Consider the following 21,671-nt stretch of genomic DNA (forward strand, 5'->3'; position numbering starts at 1 on the left):
TATTTTATTGGAATAATGCAAGGAGTCATAGAGAAGATTTATATGCTTTTTAAAAGAATCCATAATATTTTAATCTTAATAATGTTTAAAATTTAACATAGTCAGAAAGAGCACATCAAAACTTAACCACATAAAGTGAGTCTTTGATGCATAACGATTGTAAAGTGCAATCCTTCTGTGTACTTTTTATTTAAGCTACCTCTATCAGTCTTAGACATGAAGTATAATGTTTATATTACTAAATCAATATAATTTATGATGATATGATGTTCAAAGATTTATGCTCCTGTTTTTTTTATGCTCAGCTACCAAAATTACCCTTTTGTTTTAAAATTCGATATTAAGATTCCATATTAACCAGGTTTAAACATGCACTTTGAATGCCTACATCTGTATAAATCTCTTGATCAAAAAACACAAAGAGGCTCAAAAGTGCAAACAATAATCATCAATGAATAGCTTCCCACATATGATTTAATCAGTCGCACTTTATTTAACCCCAAAATGAGAAATTCATTATCCATCGTCAAATGAATAGATGTATTATATGGAGTTTGTATAACTGTTGATTAAATTCAGCCAGCCACTATATACAGTTGTGAAGGTTTCACCCCTCACTGGACTTGGTACATTCTGAGGGGGAGGAGCCAGCCCAGCTCAGAGGATAAAAGAGCAGACTCCCTGTGCCTCTGTTTTCATTCAAGAGTCCAGGAGCTGAGGAGAGTGGTAAGTGGTGAGTACTATTTCCTTACTTTTGTAAATCTTTTTTTCTAACAAAGTTTATTTTAGAAAAGGGGTACTTAGATTAAATACACTTGGCTCCTACTACAAACCTTTTGTTGAGCAAAGTATTTGTTATTTTATATTTATTAACCAAATCTACTACCTTTTTTGCAATAACCTTCTCGCACGTTAAAGTTTCTACTGACTTAATTGGTGGACACTTCCAAACAGGTCTATATAAATGAAGAGGATTTATTTCATAATGTGATAAATTATTAAAGGTTTTAAGAATAAAAAGTGTTAAAAACAAAACCACAAATTAAGGTGTCTCTTTAGCTAAACCATGCACTTACAATTCAAAACCTACAAAGTTGGCATTTTTATGGTTAACATGGTACTTGAAAAAACTGGGATATAATTAATGAAATAGATTATAATTGTAAAGGTCATTACACTCTGTACTGGACTGACCCAAATCACACTTACCTCTGGGATTTGAGAAAAAGACCCCTAAACTCTAGTAGAATACATTGAGCAGCTAAGCTACTGTACCAAAAGTAGAAGAGTAATAAATCAACAAAACCTTGATAACTACCAATCTCATATGGCATATATGAATACTGGAGTGGCATATTTTATAAACTCAGTATGTCACCATTGTGTTTTCATTAATGAAATGTAATTACATCTACAAGCAGTTGAACTTGAAGAGGCAGGATCTGGACAACCTGTCCTTTTCACACTTTTTTGGGTTCTTCTAAAAATGAAGAAAAGGTTGCTTTAACTACCAACTCAAGTTTATGATATAACTAATGTGAAACTTTTATTTATCCTATGAATGATACATACCATTGCTTATTAAATGTCAATGTGCACATTCTTGCTTCTCTCCAAGCCATCATCATGGTTCCAAAGGACTCCTTCATGCAGGGCTCATGAAAATAAACACTCCTTACACATGGTACTTGTCACCAGTTTATTTTTCTACACATTACACTTTGTGGGACGACTGGAACAGAACCAGATTTGGGCTTCTCATGTAATTTTCTCTCCAGTTTGTGGCTGTCTCCGAGATGTGTTATCTGCCACAGTCCAAGAACATGGAGGTAGGTTAATTGCATTCTGGCACAAGTAGATGAAAGGAATGGCATTCCATCTGATCTTCATTGGTGCAGTGAGCAGTATGGTTAAACCACTGTAAATAGATTTATACTTCTTTGCTGGCAGAAATCACTTATAGTAACATCCACAACAGATCTATTGCAGAGACAGACCAAGCCCTCTATAAAAAAAGACCTCACTAACCAAAAATCTAATTAGTTTAAAAGGATGAAAATTGTGTAACAATTACATTTGCTAGACTAAACCTAATGTATAAATAATTTTACTGCCACCAATGCTAGCAGTTGTCTCTGCCCTAAATGGCAACCTCTACACAACTCCATACAATTCTGATAACTCCTTTCTTAAATCTATTATATTCTCTTGGTCTATTCTATAATCTACAACTACTGCAGCTATAACAATTTCACACCAACATGTTACAAAAATAGTACTTTGCAATGTAGTCTCAATTACTACAGTATGAAATGGATTCATCTTGGCAATACTTCCAGTAGACTTGTTCTTTTAAAGACATCAACTAATGCATTAAGACATATGAATAGCTGCACCCAAATTCACTACACATACAGAAAACCTTATATAATGGACAGCTTAAGTAAACTGCTTTTGGGACATTTTCACATGGAAAGGAATGGAAGACTTAATTGGTGTAATTTCAGTTGCACTGGAACTGCTTGTTTACTCTTAAATAAGTGTATCCATTGTGACTAATGGGAGGCACTGTAGAGAGCATCAGTAAAAAAAGTCAACCACCCCAGATGGAAAAGTACCAGTATGACATTAGCAGCAACCACAAACAGTGAAAAAATAAACCATAGTGCCAACATTACCTCCAGACTGGACTAACACTATTGAGCAGGGTGCATAAAGTAAAAAGCAAAACCTTACTACCCAAGATGCATGAGTTTGCCTACACATGGAGAAAGGCATAAAGGGACAAGCAAGGAGGAAATGAAACCTTACAAGGGTGCAATCCCCTCCAGGACTGTAGGAGTAAAAACTCCCTCTATAGGGGATGGTACTGCTAGTCACAGAGGGTGTCCAGTATGCCTGTTACAACCCCAAGTGTCTAAAGTTGTAACTTCTAGGATGGTCTTGGATGTTGGTGGGTTTCTGGTAAAGAACTTAGAAAGCATGACAAGTTTTGGTGCAAAAGATTTATTTAAAGTGACTGGTACATAAACAGGATAACATGGAACTAGAGCAGTGCCAAATAAAAGAAACAAAATGAGGCTGGCTAATAGTGAGAAAGCCAACCACACAAAAACCCAAAACACTCAGGTCTTCGGCATCTGAAACCCTGGCTAACCTTAACTACCCCCAGCCAGCCATATAAAACAAAGGCACTTGCCCATCCTAAACTAGTGTTTCTAATACAAAGACCAATGTACCCGACAACTTCAACTACGTTCACTTCAATACACTAGGGAACTACAACCAAAAGCAAAAAACAAAAGATGACAAAACATACTACAAAAGAACACAAAGGTTGATAACATGTTAGGACAAGGTAATTGCAAAAAAGTTCACACAAAAAAAATGAAGCCAAAGCTAGACAAAAAAAAACCCAAAGTAAAACATGAGAACTGAAGAAAACCAAAGCTGAGCCAATCACAACCAAAGACACCTTCATTCTAAAAACCTCTGTTACAAAGAAAATAAAGTACATTTTCATTTATACACAACTGAACAAGGCACAAACCACCCAGGGGCAAAATCTAATAACTTTCATAAACCCAAACCATTAAAATTCTGTGCTTTACATTGTCAATGCCTAAAGATATATACCAAAGCTTAGATGCCTAAAGAGTGCTAATAAACATCCTCTACTTACATCAAATGTACCCAAAAAGTAGGACCTGAACCTCCCCAGTAGTAAAAAAAAAAAAAAATCAATTGTGAAACCAATCAATTAGGGAGCAAAATGTCCAAATAAAAACTACAGGAAAAAGCAGATCCAGTGGCACAATGTACTTAATATAATTAACAGCAACTTATGTTGACGGTGGTGGTACAAGAAAAAAAATTGGTACTTTTTTATTAACATCCCATACAGACAAAAAGACATTCAATACACGAGAACATTCTCTGGCAAAGTATTTACAAAGCCACAACATAAAACAAAAATCCTCTCCCATGACAAGAGCTTTCTGTGCAGGTACCAAAAAAAGAGCCACACTCAGGTAAACTTTTCCTAAATGAGTGGATGGGATTAGTTTTCCTTTTATTCATCCCTACTTAATAGGTTTAATTCACTTTTACTCTACAGCCAAGGCAAGATTTATCTACATGTGTGCACCCATGCAAATAAATCATTGCTTGACCTTAGCCTCTCAAACGCTTTTCAAAATGGCTAAGAATGTGCAAAGTAGCTACCAAGTTACAAAACTTGGAACTCTTTCTCTGTTCCTGCACCAAAAGTCACTGTCTCCTCCCAGCCAGGTGGCTCAGGTGCTGGAGTTACAAGCCAAGGTCCTAACAGCCATTACAAGGCTGGTGTGCAGAGATTCACTTAGAGCTTCACAGCTCCTGTTGGACCATCAACAGCACCTGAACCTCTTTCCAGCCCACAATTAACCCAAAAAAGACCCCCCCATTTTTTGCCTGTCATTAGAAACTTCTACAGCAGCTTTAATGATCCTCTGATGTGCCCATTGGCTTCTGGGATGGGAACAGATTCATCAAGATCTTCACAGACAGAACCTGCTACCCAGTCTGCTGCATCTGGGCTCCTGTCCTGGTGAAGGTCTTCTCTTGGCAGCAAAGGCCTGGTCATCCCCCTGACAGCAAAGAACCTGAAGAAAAAAAAACACTAGTCAGAAGTAGTCCAGCCTACATTTCCACTTCCAACACCCAGTTTGACCTAAACTACTATAAATGTTCAGTACTACCTTTTCAGGACAAACCAACAAAACCACCCTAAAATGTGATAAAGCAAAAAACAGAGTGCAGAACTCAAGTCCATTTCTAATACCTTGTTTAAAGCATTTAACATTCCCACACAAGTTCCCCAAAACAGCCAGTTAAACCTCTCCCTTCCCTCAACCTTGAGAAACTAAATTGTTCTTGAATACTTACCAAGGACATAAATCCACTTGCTTCTCCTCCTAGGTGTGCTAGCTTAAGACAAGACAATTAAAACAGTTAACATTCTCAAATATTCAATTCCTCATTAAAAATGCAGGGTTTCAGATTCTTCCACATTCCTCTGATAACAGGATCTTTCATGTTCATTTAAAGTGTAAAAAGTTTAGGCAAGAAAAAAAGTTGTTTGTACTATACAACTCCCATGCACATGCCAACAGCTGCCTAACCAATATACTCAATTATCTAACTTGACATGCAATCTCCACAACTGCACCTAAACAAATCAACATATATCCAAAGTACTCAAATGAAACCCCATGTACCCAGTGTACTCAAAATGAGAACTTGCCTCACTCACCTGACTGGATCCTCTGATGCTGCCTTTAACTTGCAGTCTTCAGACAAGCACACCACTCTAGCAGACCTTCACTGAAAGACCCCAGAGACCAGCCCCATCTGTGCTCCACTCCTGGGCGATGAAAGGACCTCCCTCTGAAGCCCAAGCTTGCTCATCTCCTCTAGCAGCATAGAGCCTGAAATGGAGAGAAGGATTCAGACCAGGTCCTCTGCACTTCTTAGAAACAGTCAAGCCAGCATTTCCACTCCCAACATGAACACAGTGCAGCACCTGACAAACCAACAAGAAAACACCCAGCAGAGAGCCAAGAAAAACCCCCTAGTCAAGGGTTCTTGGCACAGGATCCAGTGCAGTTCCTCCCCTGGGAGAAGAGCAGGTCCTGTGCCAACACCCATCAAGAGAACCTGGCTGACATGTGGTCTCCACAGAGCTGTAACCAGCAAGAAATCACTGAAGGGAGCAGCTGGTGTGCCAAGTCACCATTGTACTGCTCGGTATTTAAGTGATTTATTTACATGTGTGCACCCATGAAATAAAATCACATACAAAAGCACTGATTCCATCTTTCAGAGCCAGAATGACAGCCAGTCAAGTGCACATTAGTATACAAATACCTCAACCAAGCAGGGAGGAAAAATTACCCAGAAGAAAGTCAAAGAAAAACTACACCACTATGACTCTAGATGTTTAGCACATTAAAGCATAATGTGCTCTGCCAGAAGATAAACAAGAGCTTAACCAAACCAAAAGGAGCTTTTTACAAAACGTCTTACAAGCAAGGACAAAATTAAGTGTTTATATTTGATTTAGACTTGATTAGAGAAATGAAAGTTATTGGAAAGTGAAACTCACCAATCGCTCCAGGAACAAGGTCCTCCTAGACTTCCTTTGCAACAGCTCCAAGATCCATAGGCATCCAAAAGAATCTAAAAGTCTCACCCAGCATATAAAATGCTCATACTTTACTTCCATGACATTAACAGATTGGTGACTGGCTATGAAAATTAACTGTTCAAACCAGTTACACAAGCAATAAATAGAGAAAGAAATTTATCTAAAACCATCAAGCTTAGATTCCACTATCGTATAACCAAGGTAAAAGGGAATGACCAAGTCCATTAACATTTTTATTCATGTAGACCGAACACATGGAAATAAAACTCATTTTAAATAAAACCATCTATTAAAAGGCAGTACAGATTTCATACAAGTCAAAATCTCAAAAAGTTTTACACCCAATTAAATAGTGGTTGATATTCAGGCTTTTTTAAGCACACTAAAATGTATACCTAGGGCTGTAGAAATGGGACTTAAAAACCAAAATTAAAATTTTTGGTTTTACATAAAGAAAAATTCAGGGCAACCCAATAATCTTGAGATCCACAGGAATACGAGACCAAAACACTGACCATGTTCAGTACTAAACGGCTGCAGCCTGGACTGAAAGGGTTTTAAAGCTTAAACATTCAGAACAAACTCAAAAGCACACCAGCAGCACTCAAAACCTAGTGATGGGTCACAACCAATGGATTTAAACCTTCCAGCCACTTCATGCATTCTACCATCAGGGTGATTACAGCCTGCACACATACAGATCAAACCTAGTCTTGCATTCCCCAATGAATAGAAACTCCTCAAAGTTCAGGTTTGACAACCACTTTGCACAAGTTGACACTTTTACAGCCACATCTCCTTTATATGACCTGCTGTACAAGATACTCTGGGCAAAACCATGCACCATTTTGTATAGTATACATCAGTACTATGATGTATATACACAGAACAAAACTTAATGTAGTAGTTAGTATTGTTTAAAAAAAGTAAACATCCACAAGAAGAAAGTCCTCTAACAAAAGCATAAATATTATTGCAGCTCCCCCTTTTCACAAAGCACAGCACACATCCACTTCCAGACAGCTGGAAACTCATCCCTCCCCTTTCTGCACTAAAACGGACAGCATTACTTTCAGTGCTAAACTTTTGGTTTTAGGCATCTTAATCCTTACAATGAACCCCAGCTGCAATCCTAGTCTAAAGCGTACCACATCTGTAATTAACTCAGGTGCAGATTTAGACTTGATCCTCTGCACCTTTTAGAAACAGTCAAGCCAGCATTTCCACTTTCAACATTTTCACAGCAAACCTTGTTCAAGAGAAAACAAACAAAAACACCCTGAAGAGAGCAAAGAGGAAACCTCCCAGTCCACAGGGGAGGGTTCAAGTGCCGTTCCTGTGCCAACACCCATCAAGAGAACCTGGCTGACATGCCATCTCCTCAGAGCTGTAACCAGCCAGGAGTCTGCTGGTGTGCCAAGTCATTCTTGTGCTGCAGTGCATCTAAAGAGATTTACTTCAAAGTGCACCCATGAAATAAATTCAGGCTTTCAGAGCCAGAAAGACAGCCAGTGAAGTGAGACACTGCTTAACCAAGACCGACAAGCATTTCCAAGAAATAGACCAACAGCTCTACTAATCGTGTGGATTAAGCTTAAGGATGCTTAAATTGCCCACCAGAAATCACAAAACTAAGCCTCATAAACTGAAAAGACATTTAAACATTTTGTATAAGCTAGCAAGACTCGTTTCCTAGTTCTAAAGGAGGCAGGAGCCTTAGTAATCAAGCTCTAGTTCTCAATTTCAGTTACAACTCTTGACTCATGTTTTCACCAAAACTTAGCTAACATAGTATTACAGACTCAGCAATACACCTAGATGGGTTTTCTGCCTTCAACATGGACAGAACTACAGAGTCTGGTAAATCCAGAGGTGGGGGAGTTCGCATTTTTATTAACACATGGTGCAACATCTTCCATCATGAAACACTGCTCACCCACTCTGGAATTTCTAATGATCAAATAACACCCCTTTTATCTGCTGAGGGAATTTAAAACTTATTATAGGTAGATATTTTGATCCCATGAGGGAAATTGCAGTTCAACAGCAGCTAAAGTGAACAGCATTGTAATGAATGATACAATACAATCAGTACAGTGAGAAGTGCATCAAGTAGTTACTCACAGTCCAGAACATACAAAGAATAAACCAAAACAGTACACAAAGTTGTATTGCACAAGTCCCTGGCATATTGCACAAAAACAGATGTAGCAGTTTACTGTTCAGACCGTTTATGACTGCCATCTACATCCACCCCCGACTAATGGCAAAGAATCTGCACATCCCGACAACCTTTATCATTTTGGGTGACTTTAGTCTTACAAACTCAACCCCATTCTCCTGAAATACCAATCGGCAAGTCTCCTTCCCAACGAGAGGAGAAAACACTCTGGACCACGTTTACACCAACATTCAGAATGCTTACAAGGCCATACCCCTCCCCCAGTGTGGAAACAGACCACAAATCACCATTTCTCCTCCCCACACACAGACAGCTGCACAGGTGAGTGAAACCAGCAGTCAGGACAGTGAAAGTGTGGCCTGAAGGAGCTGAATCACTCCTGCAGGACTGTTTTGAAGGCACTGACTGAGGTGTTATTAAAAGAGGCATCCACACAGTATGTATCGACATACAGGAATATACATCAGTCACTAGCTACATCAAGACATGTGCTGGCTATGTGACAAAAGTAATAAGAGCATTTCCTAAACAGAAACCATGGATGAACAGAGGTCTGCAACATTCAATCGGGCAATAAATCAGAACTGAAGTCAGCCAGTATCAATCTAAAGAAAGGTATTAAACATGCAAAAATCACACTCAAACAGGAACTGGAGTAACACTTCAGCACTATTGACCCAAGGCACATGTGGCAAGGTATACAGGCCCTCACAGACTACAAAAAGGCAGACCATCTGTCCATGATGCCTCCCTGCCTAATGAGCTCAATGCCTTTTATGCTCAGTTTGAAGCCAGCAACACTTTTTATCCACATCTGGATAAAAAGAAAACATACACAGGATTACTATTCATCTACTTCAGCTCAGCTTTTAATACCATCATTCCAGAAACTAGTCCAGAAACTCAATGCACTGGGTCACAACACCACCCTCTGCAATGGGATTTGGGACTTTCCGACAGGCAGACCTCCAGCTGTCAAGCTTGGAAACTGCACCTCCAGCACCAACTGAACACAGAAGTCCCCCTGGGGTGTGTGCTTAATCCATCGTCCACCTGTCTGATTAAGAAAGTACAACACAGCCTGTATTTCCCCAAGACGGTTGAAGGCAGCTAAGATATGTCTCCAGATTCTCACCAACTTTTACAGATGCACTACAGAAAGCACACAGGTTGCATCAGTGTAGTATGGCAACTGCAGTATTGCGGACCACAAAGCCCAACAGCGGGTGGTGAGAACTGCCCAGTCCATCACTGGGGTTACTCTCCCATCCAAGTCATTTATGATGGAGAGTGCTTGAGGAAAGCTCTAAGCAAAGACCCCACACACCCTAGCAAGAACACTGCTTGAGCCTCTACCATCTGGAAACCAGTACCGGAGTATTTGGGCCCAGACAGTTTTTACCCACGCACTACACAACTATTAAACTTCCAGCCTCTCACCCATGAGCTGAACCCTCAATCAAATCTAAAAACGCACACATTGAAATCTACCTCACTTGCCAAGAAGCTCACTCTCCATAAGATTTTCTATCCTTTATTTCATATACTTGAAGTATGATCTTGCACATTGCCTATTTTCTTATACAAAAGTATTGTTTTGTACTGCTTAACATCCAAGAGCTAGCCAAATAGCATTTCGTTATACCATATACCTGTATATAAGTATAATGAAACTTGAACTCTACACTTTCCCAAATCAAAGACAAGATGCAAAAGGCCACAACTCACCACTGCAGTAGGGACAGTGTCCTGCATGACTACTGTACCTTTGCATGTGTTCCAACATCCACAGGTGCCCAGCAGATTCACCAAGGGCAGCTTAAAACCCGTCCTTGCTTTCTAGTGTTCAACCTGCAGGACTTCAATACTCACAGGTCACACTCCCAATATCCATTCAGACAGCCAAGTCTGTTCCATGGAAGCTCATCTCCAAACAAGACGTCATCAGCACTGTCTGCATTCAGGTGGGCAGGGACTGGGGAGCACCCATCATGGCATTCCACTCTAAATCACAAACAATATTCCAGAGTCAATCATACCACTCAGCACCACTGTGGTCTAGCCTCATTGAGAGAGGCGGTTCTGTGAACATAACTGACCAAGATACCAACACTCTTCTCTTGAGACCAGGAGCTGAAAACTTCAAAAGCATCCTTTCTCCAGTGACAGTCCTCATCTGACAGCTGCCTCTCAGTGCACCAACTGCAAGGACAAAACAGGACTGTCCATTCTCCTCCTCCACACTACCACCATGCAGATGCAGTTTTAAAAGTGCCCCTCATACTGACCTGCATCTCCCCTCTACTTACTTTCAACTCCCCTTGTTCACGGAGAGGAGCCCAAGTCCACTTCCCAAGCAGTAGCACTCCTTGCTCTCCACCAAGACAGCTATGGGAAAACTGCATCCTGTGGAAAAAAGAAAAAAAAAATCAGACCCCCCCCCCCCCCCCCACAGTCATTTACATCAAAGCCAAAAAGATAAGGATAATTGATTAAGCAGAACATGATCTATACTAAAAATGCAAGATGGGTTAGGAGTAAACTAATCAGGCAGTAGGATAATTAGATTACTCCGTTTACTCCACTCCTGGTGATGAGAGGTCATCCATCTGGGAGCAAAGGCCTAGTCAACCCTTCTGGCAGCAGATAACCTAGTAGACAGATTCTGTTATGATCCTCTGCACTTAGAAACAGTAAGAACATTTACTCCCAGCTCCAGTTTTGTACTAAACTTCCAAAATGTTTATGGTGCAGCATCTGTCCAAGATAAAACAGGAAGACACCCTGCAGAGAGCGAAGAGAAAACCCCCAGTCAAGGGCTCTTGCCACAGGGGAGGGATCCAGTGCAGTTCCTCCCCTGTGAGGAGAGCAATTCCTGTGCCAACACATCGCGAGTACCTGGCTGATACTGCCAGCAGGAGTCTACGGAGGAGGCTGTTGGTGTGCCAAATCGCTATTGTACTGCTGTGCATCGAAACCAATTTATTTACATGTGTGCACCCATGAAATAAATCCGATGCAAAGCAGTAATTGTCTTACAGAGCCAGTCAAGTGCACATTAGTATACAAATGCCTCAACCAAGCAGGGAGGAAAAGTTACCCAGAAGAAAGCCCCAAAAAGCTTCACCTCTAGAAACCGTTTAAGTGTTCAGCATGTTAAAGCGTGACGTTATACACCAGAAGAGATCCAAGAGCTTAACATGTAGCCTACTCCAAAAGAAGCTTTTCGGCTTCAGTAAACAGTTCTAACAAGCAAATACTAAAAGGTTATATAGCATCAAGTTTGAAATGGATACGGTTAGACAGGAAAAGTGAAACTCACCTCTGCTCCAGGGACATGTCCTCTATTACACCACCCTTGCACCTGCTCCAAGATCCATGTGCATCCAGGAATTTCAAGGACTGCTTGCAGCACCTCTTTGCTTTCCACTGTTCAAACCACAGACTTCATTACTTACCAATGGGCATCAACCGGTCACACAGCTGGTATTCAGTGAGCTTCCTCTGAGCAGGGTTCTCCAAGCCTGTCACTGCACTGTGCATTCAGCTGGCCAGGAACTGCAAAGCACTGAACTATAATCAAAATCACAAATCTGCATCACTGCTGACCAATCTCAGGAAAAACAGCTACACTTGCACTTCCTCTACTTACCTTCAAACCCACCTGTACTTAGGCCTCAAAAGAGCAAAGATTAGGGCGAGAGCAAATGCATATCCACACCAAAGATGCTGGTTACAGCCCAAGAACGTCAGGCAGTAGGATGATTGGTTTACCCACCACCATTTCCACTTTATTCAGAGGCTTGGAAGTTTTTGTAGATGAGAACTTGAAGCAGGTGGATCACCTCACCTTACTCAGGACAAAGCTAGCCTCCTCTCTTCTGAGCTGGACCATCATGCAGCATGGACACAGACACCACTAACATTGACAGTTCTGGATCTTGTTGCAATACTCCAGGACAGTTCTCACCCTGGACTTAGATGCTGTGCTTCACTTCCTTGAGATTAGCTTGGATACTGGCTGAAACCAGAAATGAAAACTAGTCAAATCAGTTGCAAAAGCAAAAAAGTAGAAAATTTGAGACACCCAATTAAAAACCTCTAGCTTAACCAACAGCCTTATAACCAAGATACATGATTGTTACCAAATCCATTTAAAGTAGTTCACCATGTAGACGTACTGCACATTCAAGCACAACTTACCCATCATTAAAATCCAACCACCACTACTGAAAAACAGAACTGATTATGCAAAGCTGCATATCCAAATAAAATAGTAATTGAAATTCAATCTTTTTAAAGAGACCCTAAAAATGCATACCTAGTGCAGCAGAATTTTTGCCTTAAACTCAATTTGAGACAAGCCACTTCTGATTTTGCAAAAGTAACAAAAATTCCAAAACAACAAGGATCCACAGCAGTATGAGATCAAAACACTACCCATCTTCAGTACCAAACCGCTACAGCCTTAACCAAGGTGAAAAGGCTTTAGAGCTTAAATATTTTAAACAATTGAAACAAAAGCACACAGTACTTGAAACTGATTGATAGGGCACCAAGTGGATTGAGGTCTTTGAGCTGCATCACACACTTGACCATCATGGAGAGAATACTTTGAACACATACCGATTAACCCATGGTCAAACTAAGCCTCATATTCCTCAATGACTAGAAGCACCTTTAAAAAAGCTTTCTAGAAGATCAGCAGAACCACTTAACCAAGTTTCACAGCCAGTTTTACACCAATAACAGTTTGTGCTCATGGTTAAAGTACACATCCAGTATAAGAAAGTCCAACAGTCTTCATGTAGCTCTCTCCCTCACAAGGCACAGTACACAACCACTTCTAATCAGCTGGAAACACTCCCCTTTGTGCACTAAACCTCTGACAGGACTGTGCTGGACATTCACAGAATAGTCTCACTGGGTAATCAGGAAGACACCATACTCTTAGTTCCCCCTTTAATTTACTTAATTCACTTCTAAAATTTCAATGTAAGATTTAGTTACATGTGTGCACCCATGAAATAAATCTTACATACTGACAATTCTCTAATTTCCCAGTCATACCATAAACAATTTTGCCAAATCCTCCCCAGTGCTTGCACAACACTTTCAGTATTTGACTTCCGTCCCCTGATTAACCAGTACTTATGCTACAGTGACACTTTACCATTAAGGCTAAAAAACCAACAAAGAAACCCAGCAGCTCCAGGCTACATAATCAGAGTCCCCTCTTACCTGGAACAAAGTCAACTTTGGCTCAATCAGCCAGGTGGCTCAGCTGCTCCTGGGAACAACCATCAAAAGGCTGATGTGTAGAGCAGCAGTCGGAAAAGAAAGCTGCTCAAGTGGTGTCAAGCCCACAGCTGCCCCACACAACCTCCCCAATCTACTCTTGAGTGGTAAGGAACTCACTGATCTGACTGGGTCTCAGACATGGTATTTCACTGTTTGAAAACATCTCCAAGGAGTCTCCAAGAGGAGGAGGCTGCTGGTGCTACAACTGCTTAAGCAAGAAACATCAAAACAAAAGCCTACAATAAAGAAACCCACAGTTCAACAGGAAGCTAAACTTGCCCAGTGAATCCCAAAACTAAGCCTAGTACAAAAGTGAAAAGGCATTGCATTTGGAATTTGCTAGCAAGACACTCACACCTGACTCCATATAAAGAAGATGCTTTTAATCAAACACTACAGTTTGATATTTCAGTCCTCTTTGATTTGGGAAAGTGTAGAGAACCAGTCACAAGATGCAAAATGCCAAAACTCACCAATGATTAGACAATGTTCTGCACAACCTTCCCACGTGTTTAATACTCACAGAACACTCCCGATATCCTTTCAGACGGCCAATACTATTCAATGGAAGCTCATCTCCAAACAAGGCGTCCATCAGCACTCTTTGCATTCAGGTGGACAGGGACTGGGGAGCACAAGTCACAGCATTCCACCCCAAATCACAGAAACATTCCAGAGACCAAGACACTCTTCTCTTGAGACTAGGAGCATCTTGTCTTCAACCACTGCCACGTGCACCAACTGTAAAAGAAACAGAACTAACCACTCCCATCCTCCACACAGAGGGGACCAGGTTGTGCTGTGTAGGCTGCTCCCAGCTTTAAAAGCTCTCCTCACACTGACCTGAATCTCTCCTTTGCTTACCTTCAGCTCACATTGTTCACTCGGCGCAGCCCAAGTTCACCAGCAGTAATGCTTCCTACTCCCCCGTTCTCAGTCTGACAGCTGTCACCTGCTCATTGGAATACACAGTGTAAAAAAAGTATTTCAACATCACTATCTTGCATCACAACACTGGCTTGAATACTGAAGATGCCCAACGGATTGCTACAGTTAAAATTAGTTGCAAAATCAAAGATTCTCAAAATATTCAGTTTTCCATGCAGTAAACTAAAGAATGCTTGGCTTTCAGATTGTCCTGCATCTCTGATCCTGATTACAGGGTCTTTCAACTTCAAGTACAAACTAGAAGTAGCCAAGAGTTTGTCATACAACACTATGTCCCATGCCAAAAGCCATCTGCCCAGTACACATAAATATACCCCATACAACAGTCTACACAATTGTACGTGAACCCAGGTGTATGTACTGTACCCAATGAAAATGTTCCCCATGTAGCTAGTGTACACATTGTAGTCAAACCTGAATCCTCTGATGTTATCAATGACATTCAGACTTGGAACAAGCTCCCCACTCCTCCAGTAGACCTTCATAGAAAGAGACCGGCCCCATCTGCGCTCCACTCCTGGTGATGAAAGGTCTTCCCTCAGGAGCACAAGCCTTCTCATCCCTACTGGCAGCAGAGGGCTTGAAATGGAGAGAAGGATTTAACCCAAGTCCTCTACCTTTCTAGGAAAACAGTCAAGTCCGCATTTTCACTACCAACAGGGTCCAAGTCAAACCAACAGGACAACACCCTGCAGAAAACAAAGGAAACCCCCCAGTCCACTGTCGTGCCACAGGGGAGCAAGTGCAGTTCCTGTGCAAACACCCATCAAGAGAACCTGGCTGACATGCTGTCTCCTCAGAGCTGTAACCAGCCAGGAGTCCGATTCATCGGGTCACAATTGAACCAAAGTGATTTATTTACATGTGTGCACCCATGAAATAAATCACATACAAAGCACTAATTTAGTCTTTGAGAGCTAGAATGACAGCCAGTCAAGTGCACGTCAGTGCCTCACCCAATCAAGGAGCAAACATCACCCAAAAGAGACCAGACAAATCCAAAATTACACCTCATTTCTAAGTGGATAGCATGTTGCAATGAGGTTCAAGAGTTTAACACTAAGCCTACACCAAAAGTACCTTTTCCTCCATTGTAAAATTCTTACAAGTGAGGGGGTCATTTGATCAATTTGGACTAAGCAACATGAAAGATATCTGAAAGAGATGCTCACTCACCAATACTAAATGGTTAGAGCATCAAATTTGGTTTGGATTAGGGAAGACAGGAGAAGAGTGAAACTCACCTCTGCTCTGGGTAGTGCAACTGCTCCAAGATACATGGGCATCCAGGAAATGTAAGGACAGCTTGCAGCATGTCTTCGCTCTCCCGTTTTAAAGTTCTGCACTTTATACTCACGGTAGGGCATCAACAGGTCACGCAGCTAGCATCTTTTCGGCCAGCCAGTGAGCTTCCTCGAAACAGGATTCTCCAGGCCTGTCACTCCACACTGTGCATACAGCTGGCCAGGGACCGGGAAGCACATCACTGCTGACCAAATGCACAAAAAGTTTGACTTGCAACTCACCTTTACCTTGGCCACATGGGTGCACTGATTGGGTTAGGATCAATGATCAGGTCAGCATTGAAGGTGCAGGTTATAGGTTAGGGTCAGGAATTTCAGGCAGTGGGATGATTGGTTTACAGTCTGTGAGTCCTAACAATTTAAGCCGATAAAAAAAACAAAAACAAATTGAGTAGATGCATCACCTCAGCTTTATCCATACAATTAGTTAATTCACCACGTAAAAAGATCAATGATCACTAAAACAAAACACTTGATTTTCATCCAATAAAGCTCAGGGCTGCAGTAAATCTGATTACACTGGCTTGCAAAAAAAAAAAACCTAGAAAAAAATTAAAACCTCAAAAGAAGCTATTACTCTTACCTACCACAGTAATACTAACATTTTAAAAGTAAAAAACCACCACAAATCACAGGAGCGTCTTCACCTGCTGCAGCTGGGAACACACTGGCTCCAGGGCTGCCTTATAAAACTCCTCAGGGCGATTAACAGGAGCCAATCCCAACCTGTGCTCAGTGTCCCACCTCCACACCCCCACTGTTTCCAATTCAACACAACTGCTTCCAATGACTAAACTAGCACTTACCACCTCATCTGTTAATCAGATGAGATTTGGATAATTAATGGATTATAATCAACCATAGAGAACTTTCCCACCACTATTAATCCATTAGTTATCTCAAACTAAAAAGGAAATTAACCTTTATTTAAAATAAGACAAGACTGGAGGAACAAAATTACTTAACCATGTGTTCAGCTTGGGAAGACTAGAGAAAGGTATGATATCTGAAACATACTTGAAGTAAAGCAGAAATATTAACCAGTACAGACAATTCTTTGCATATGACTTAATTACATGCAGCACTTTATGGTCCCAAGAACTAGCATGGAAACTGCTGAGCAAGAGACTTTAAGGCAGGGGTCTTAAGTCTGAAAAATTCCTTATCTGGAGCAAGCACAGCACTACCCACTTGATTCAAACCAGTTTTAAACTGATACAATGCATGTAAAACCAAAAGATTCAAGCAGGAGGTGTCCATTCGCCTTAAGCTCACATCTCCTACCACTATATGGGTACAGAGTAACAGATTCCACTCTTAGACTCCATCACAGATAAGTACAACTGACACCCCTGCATGTTGTCACACTCCAAGTCCTTCTGGACCCAAGGCCTGCTCGTCCCTTCTGACAGCAGAGACCCTGAAATGGAAGAGAAGGATTTAGTCCAAGTCCTCTGCACTTTTCAGAAATACTAAGGAAGCTCAACCCCAAATCCAGGATCGCGCTGAACTTGCAAAATGTTCAGTATAGCACCTGCCCAGGACAAGCTAACAGGGAAACAATGTAGAGAGCAGAGAAAACCCCCCAGTCCAGGGCTCTTTCCACAGGGAAAAGATCCAGTGCAGTTCCTCTCCCTTGAAGAGAGCAGTTCCTGTGCCGACACCCATCAAGAGAACCTGGCTGACATGCCATCTCCTCAGAGCCTCAACCAGTAAGGAGTCTGCAGTGTGCCAAGTCACGGTTGTACTGCAGTGTATCCAATGTGATTTACTTACATGTGTGCACCCATGAAATAAAATCACATACAATGCAGTAATTCAGTCTTTGAGTCAGAATGGCAGCCAGTCCAATGCATGACGGTGTAGGAGAGCTTCAACCAAGCAGGGAACAAACCCAGAAAGAAAGCCAAAAAGGTTTAACACATTAAAAACCATGTCATTTGCCACCAGAAGATATCCAAGAGGGGGGGGGGGTTGGGTGAGTGAAACCCACCTTGTCTCCAGGCACAGTGTCTTTCTAGACACTACCCTTCCATCTCCTCCAAGATCCATGGGCATCCAGGAAACTTGAGGACAGCTTACACCTCTTCACTTTCCCCACTGTTCAAAGCACAGGACTTCCATACTCACAAATGGACAACAGGTCACAAAGCTGGTATCCTTTTAGCCAGCCAGTGAGCTCCCTCTGAACAGGATTCACCAATCTTGTTTCTCCACACTGTGGATTCATCTTGCCAGGGATTGGGGAACACTGATCATTGTACTAAAATCAATTAACAATCCACACCAAAAGATCTTGACCTACACCTCCCCTCTACGTACCTTCAAACTCACCTTTACCTTGGCCACAAGAGTGCACTTGAGTTAAGAGCAATAATTGGATCAGCATTAAAGACTCTGGCTGACTGGATTACTGACCAGTATTTCCTGCAAACTGCCCATCACAGAGCAGCCAAGGTCAGGGATTCAGGCAATAGTTGAAATAGACACAGCCTTCCGCTTCCTCAACATTCTTCCTTTGACACGGCAGACGTCCAGGGAAACTGGATCCTTTTGCAATATTCATTAATGGTTGTCAACAGCTCACTAGAATAAACATGTAGCACCAAACAACAACAAAAAAAAAAAAAACAAAACAATGAATCAAATTCAGTGCATCCAACTCAACTCCACCCCAATCCTGATGGATCACGGATCCTAACCCTCAATGCTGGATCCTTACTGGCTGAAAGAAAAAAAACCAAATCCTTGTCCTGCTCACCCAGGACATAGATGCCCTTGCTTCTCTTCCTTGACATTAGCTTGCAAGCTTCTGAGGCAAGAGATTAGAATTCTTCAACTTGCTTCCCCGTGCCACACAAATACTCAGATCTTTAGGTCAATTTACAGAAGACTAACATTCCTAAAGTAAAGGGGAAAAATAGTTAATGGAAGATATTTTTCCCATCTGGACATAGGGTACATACAAGTACATCTAATGTACACCTAAATAAAACTACCAGTACTTCTACATAAAAACAGTAACAAGTTTACAGTACAGAGAATTGACAGACATTTCAAAGTTGTATACCCAAACAAATAGTGGTGGACAATGCTTTAAGAAAATGCCTCAACACACAACGAAAGAGGTGCAGTAAGTTTGCATTTACTACAAAAAGAGCAGAAAGTCCCCCCCACCTCCAAAAAAATAATTAGGTTCCACAGCAGTACAAAACCAAAAACACTAACCATCTTCAGTACCAACAGCAGCAGCCTTGACTGGAGCTCCATAAGAGGGGGACGGTTTGAGTTTTAACACTTAAAGTTGATTTCAGCCTTCCAGCTACAGCATGCTCTATACCATTAGGGAGATTACAGCTTGTACATATGCAGAACAAGCCATTGGTAAAACTAAGCTTAACATTCCCTAATCAAGTCATTCAAATGTTCTAAGAGGTGTAAAATTAGAAATAGTTTACTACCATAGTATCTTGTATGGTCACAGGTCAATACACAGGAGCCAAGGGAAAAATATGCAGTATAAAACCAGTTTAAACAGGAGCACAAACAATGAAGTCCTCCAGCACAAGTAAGTTTCCATACTGCTCTCTCTCCCTTCTCACAAGAGAATACATACCACTTCAATCACCTAGAAACTCATACCTCCCCTTTCTGCACTAAACCTCTGACAGCATGGCTTTTAGTGCAGATAATGGGGAAAAATACAGCCTCACTGGGCTAAATCAGGAAGTCCACCTTACACTAGACTGGAGCATAGGTTTCCCCATTTTTTAATTTAATTCAGTTCAGAATTTCAGTCAATGTTAGATTTATTTACATGTGTGCACCCATGAAATAAATCTCACATACTGTGAATCTCCATTTTCCACTGGTACCCATAGCAAAATAATTTAGCCAGATCTTTCCCTGTGCTTGCACAACACTTTCAGTATTGGACTTCCATTCCTAATTTACCACTTCATTTAAGTTAGAAAACACAAAGAACCCCAGCAACTACAACTAAACAAAGGCTGTAAAATCAGGGACCCCTCCTGCCTGGAACAGTCAGTTATGGCTCAACCAGCCAGGTGGCTCAGGTGCTCCTAGAAACAGCCATTCCAAGGCTGGTGTGCAGAGTGGCAGTCAGAACAGAAAGCCACTCCTCCCTTTGAAGGAGGATCAAGCAATGTCAAGCCCAGAGCTGCCCCACACAGTCACCCCAGTCTCTACTCCTGGGTGGTAGAGAACTCACTGAGCAGCTCTGACAGGGTCCCCTAACAGCGGTTGTCTTGGTTTAGTAACCAAGAACTCCTCAAGCAGATCTTCACTGAAGAGAAAGCACCCAGTCTACAGTGTGCCACATCTGCACATTCCTGGCAAATAAAGGTCATCCCTCTGGGAGCAAAGGCCTGGTCAACCCTTCCAACAGCAGAACTTGAAGTAGAGATTTAGATTTTAGATTTAACCCTCTTCACTTTGAAACAGTAAGAATTTTTACTCCCAGTACCAGTTTAGTACTATACATGTCAGTATATAGTACAGCACCCAGAAGATAAGAAAACCTACACCTCAAATATGATAGAAAAATCACCAGAAGTCTTCCAAAACTAACACTAAGCCAATTCTTAAGGGTAAAAATAAATAAATAAATTAAAAAAACAGGATACAAGAGTGAAACTCACCTCCTCCTAGACACTACCTTTACAACTGCTCAAGATCCATGGGCATCCAGAATATTCAAGGATTGCTTGCAGCACCTCTTCACCTTCCACTGTTAAAACCACAAGACTTCAATATGCACAGGTGGGCATCAACAGGTCACACAGTGGGTATCCTTTTAGCCAGCCAGTGAGCTTCCTCTGAACAATTCTCCAAGCGGTGTCTCCATACTGTGCATTGAGATGGCCAGGGATTGAGAAGCTCTGAGTACTGCAGTGTAGTTTAACTCACAGACAATCAGAACCACTGCTGAACAGCCTTATAAAAAGCTGGTCTGTGCAGTTTCCACACACCGTTCCAACAAAATCTCATCTGGAAACTCCACCAGCATCCTCTCTCAAGTGAATGTGCTCATTGTCACCATCTGCCTCTCAGAACAGCACCTGAAGGAGACAAGGGCAGCAAAACACTAATGGCCACCCCACTGCCACAGAGAGGGGACCAGAACAAGTGCCATACAGACTTCTCCCAGCCTTAAGAGCTCACCCCGCACTGACCTGCATCTCCAGTTTTCTACAGTCCAGCAGAGACTGGAACACCAGCATGTTGGACAGAGAAGGGTCTTCCCTGATGTCCCAGTGAAACTGTCAAGTCAGGATATAAAGCCTTTCCTGTTGCCGGTTTGAGCTCTAGAGAAGAGATCACAGTATTTACCAACAAGAGTTTCATACACTAAAACAAAATGTATAAGTGTTGGGGAAAACTAAAAATTGTCTAAACCAAAAGCAAATAGAGACTTCACACTAATCTTAACTTCACTCCATACTCTCAAGTATTGACACTTCTTAAAGTTTTTAAAAACACATCTTTGCAAAAGCTTTACAATTCTTCAACAACTCCTGGTTAAAAAAAGCATAGCAAAATAATTTACCTTATATAATAATTACATTAAAAACAAACAACCACCAGTCTAATAACAAAATCTCTTTCACTTGCTGTAGTAAGAGACAAAGAGAGCCCAGATGCCCACCCTCCTGGGCTGCCTTGTATAAGCCTCATGATGACCTCACAGCTGTGGCTAATTCACCAGGGGCCAATCCCAGCATCTCCT

At 41.4% G+C, this 21,671-nt stretch overlaps 1 long non-coding RNA gene across 5 annotated transcripts; it reads right to left on the reverse strand.

Moving 5' to 3' along the window:
* Positions 1–2,999: 2,999 nt before the first annotated feature.
* LOC138243081 (uncharacterized) lies at positions 3,000–21,572 on the reverse strand. 5 transcript variants are annotated; one of them, XR_011191934.1, is made up of 13 exons: positions 21,492–21,572; positions 21,118–21,249; positions 20,584–21,003; positions 18,684–18,824; positions 18,341–18,508; positions 15,976–16,104; positions 15,033–15,197; positions 14,535–14,622; positions 13,611–14,295; positions 11,692–12,390; positions 5,294–5,468; positions 4,927–4,968; positions 3,000–4,643 (listed from the first exon to the last, which is right to left on the reverse strand). It is a non-coding gene; the product is annotated as an uncharacterized lncRNA (long non-coding RNA). The 5 variants fall into 5 exon arrangements; XR_011191935.1 differs by lacking the exon at positions 18,341–18,508; XR_011191933.1 differs by having other exon boundaries at positions 15,976–18,508.
* Positions 21,573–21,671: the final 99 nt, after the last annotated feature.

This window comes from Lepisosteus oculatus, chromosome 14 (genome assembly GCF_040954835.1).
Source record: "Lepisosteus oculatus isolate fLepOcu1 chromosome 14, fLepOcu1.hap2, whole genome shotgun sequence".
Taxonomy (NCBI): domain Eukaryota; kingdom Metazoa; phylum Chordata; class Actinopteri; order Semionotiformes; family Lepisosteidae; genus Lepisosteus; species Lepisosteus oculatus.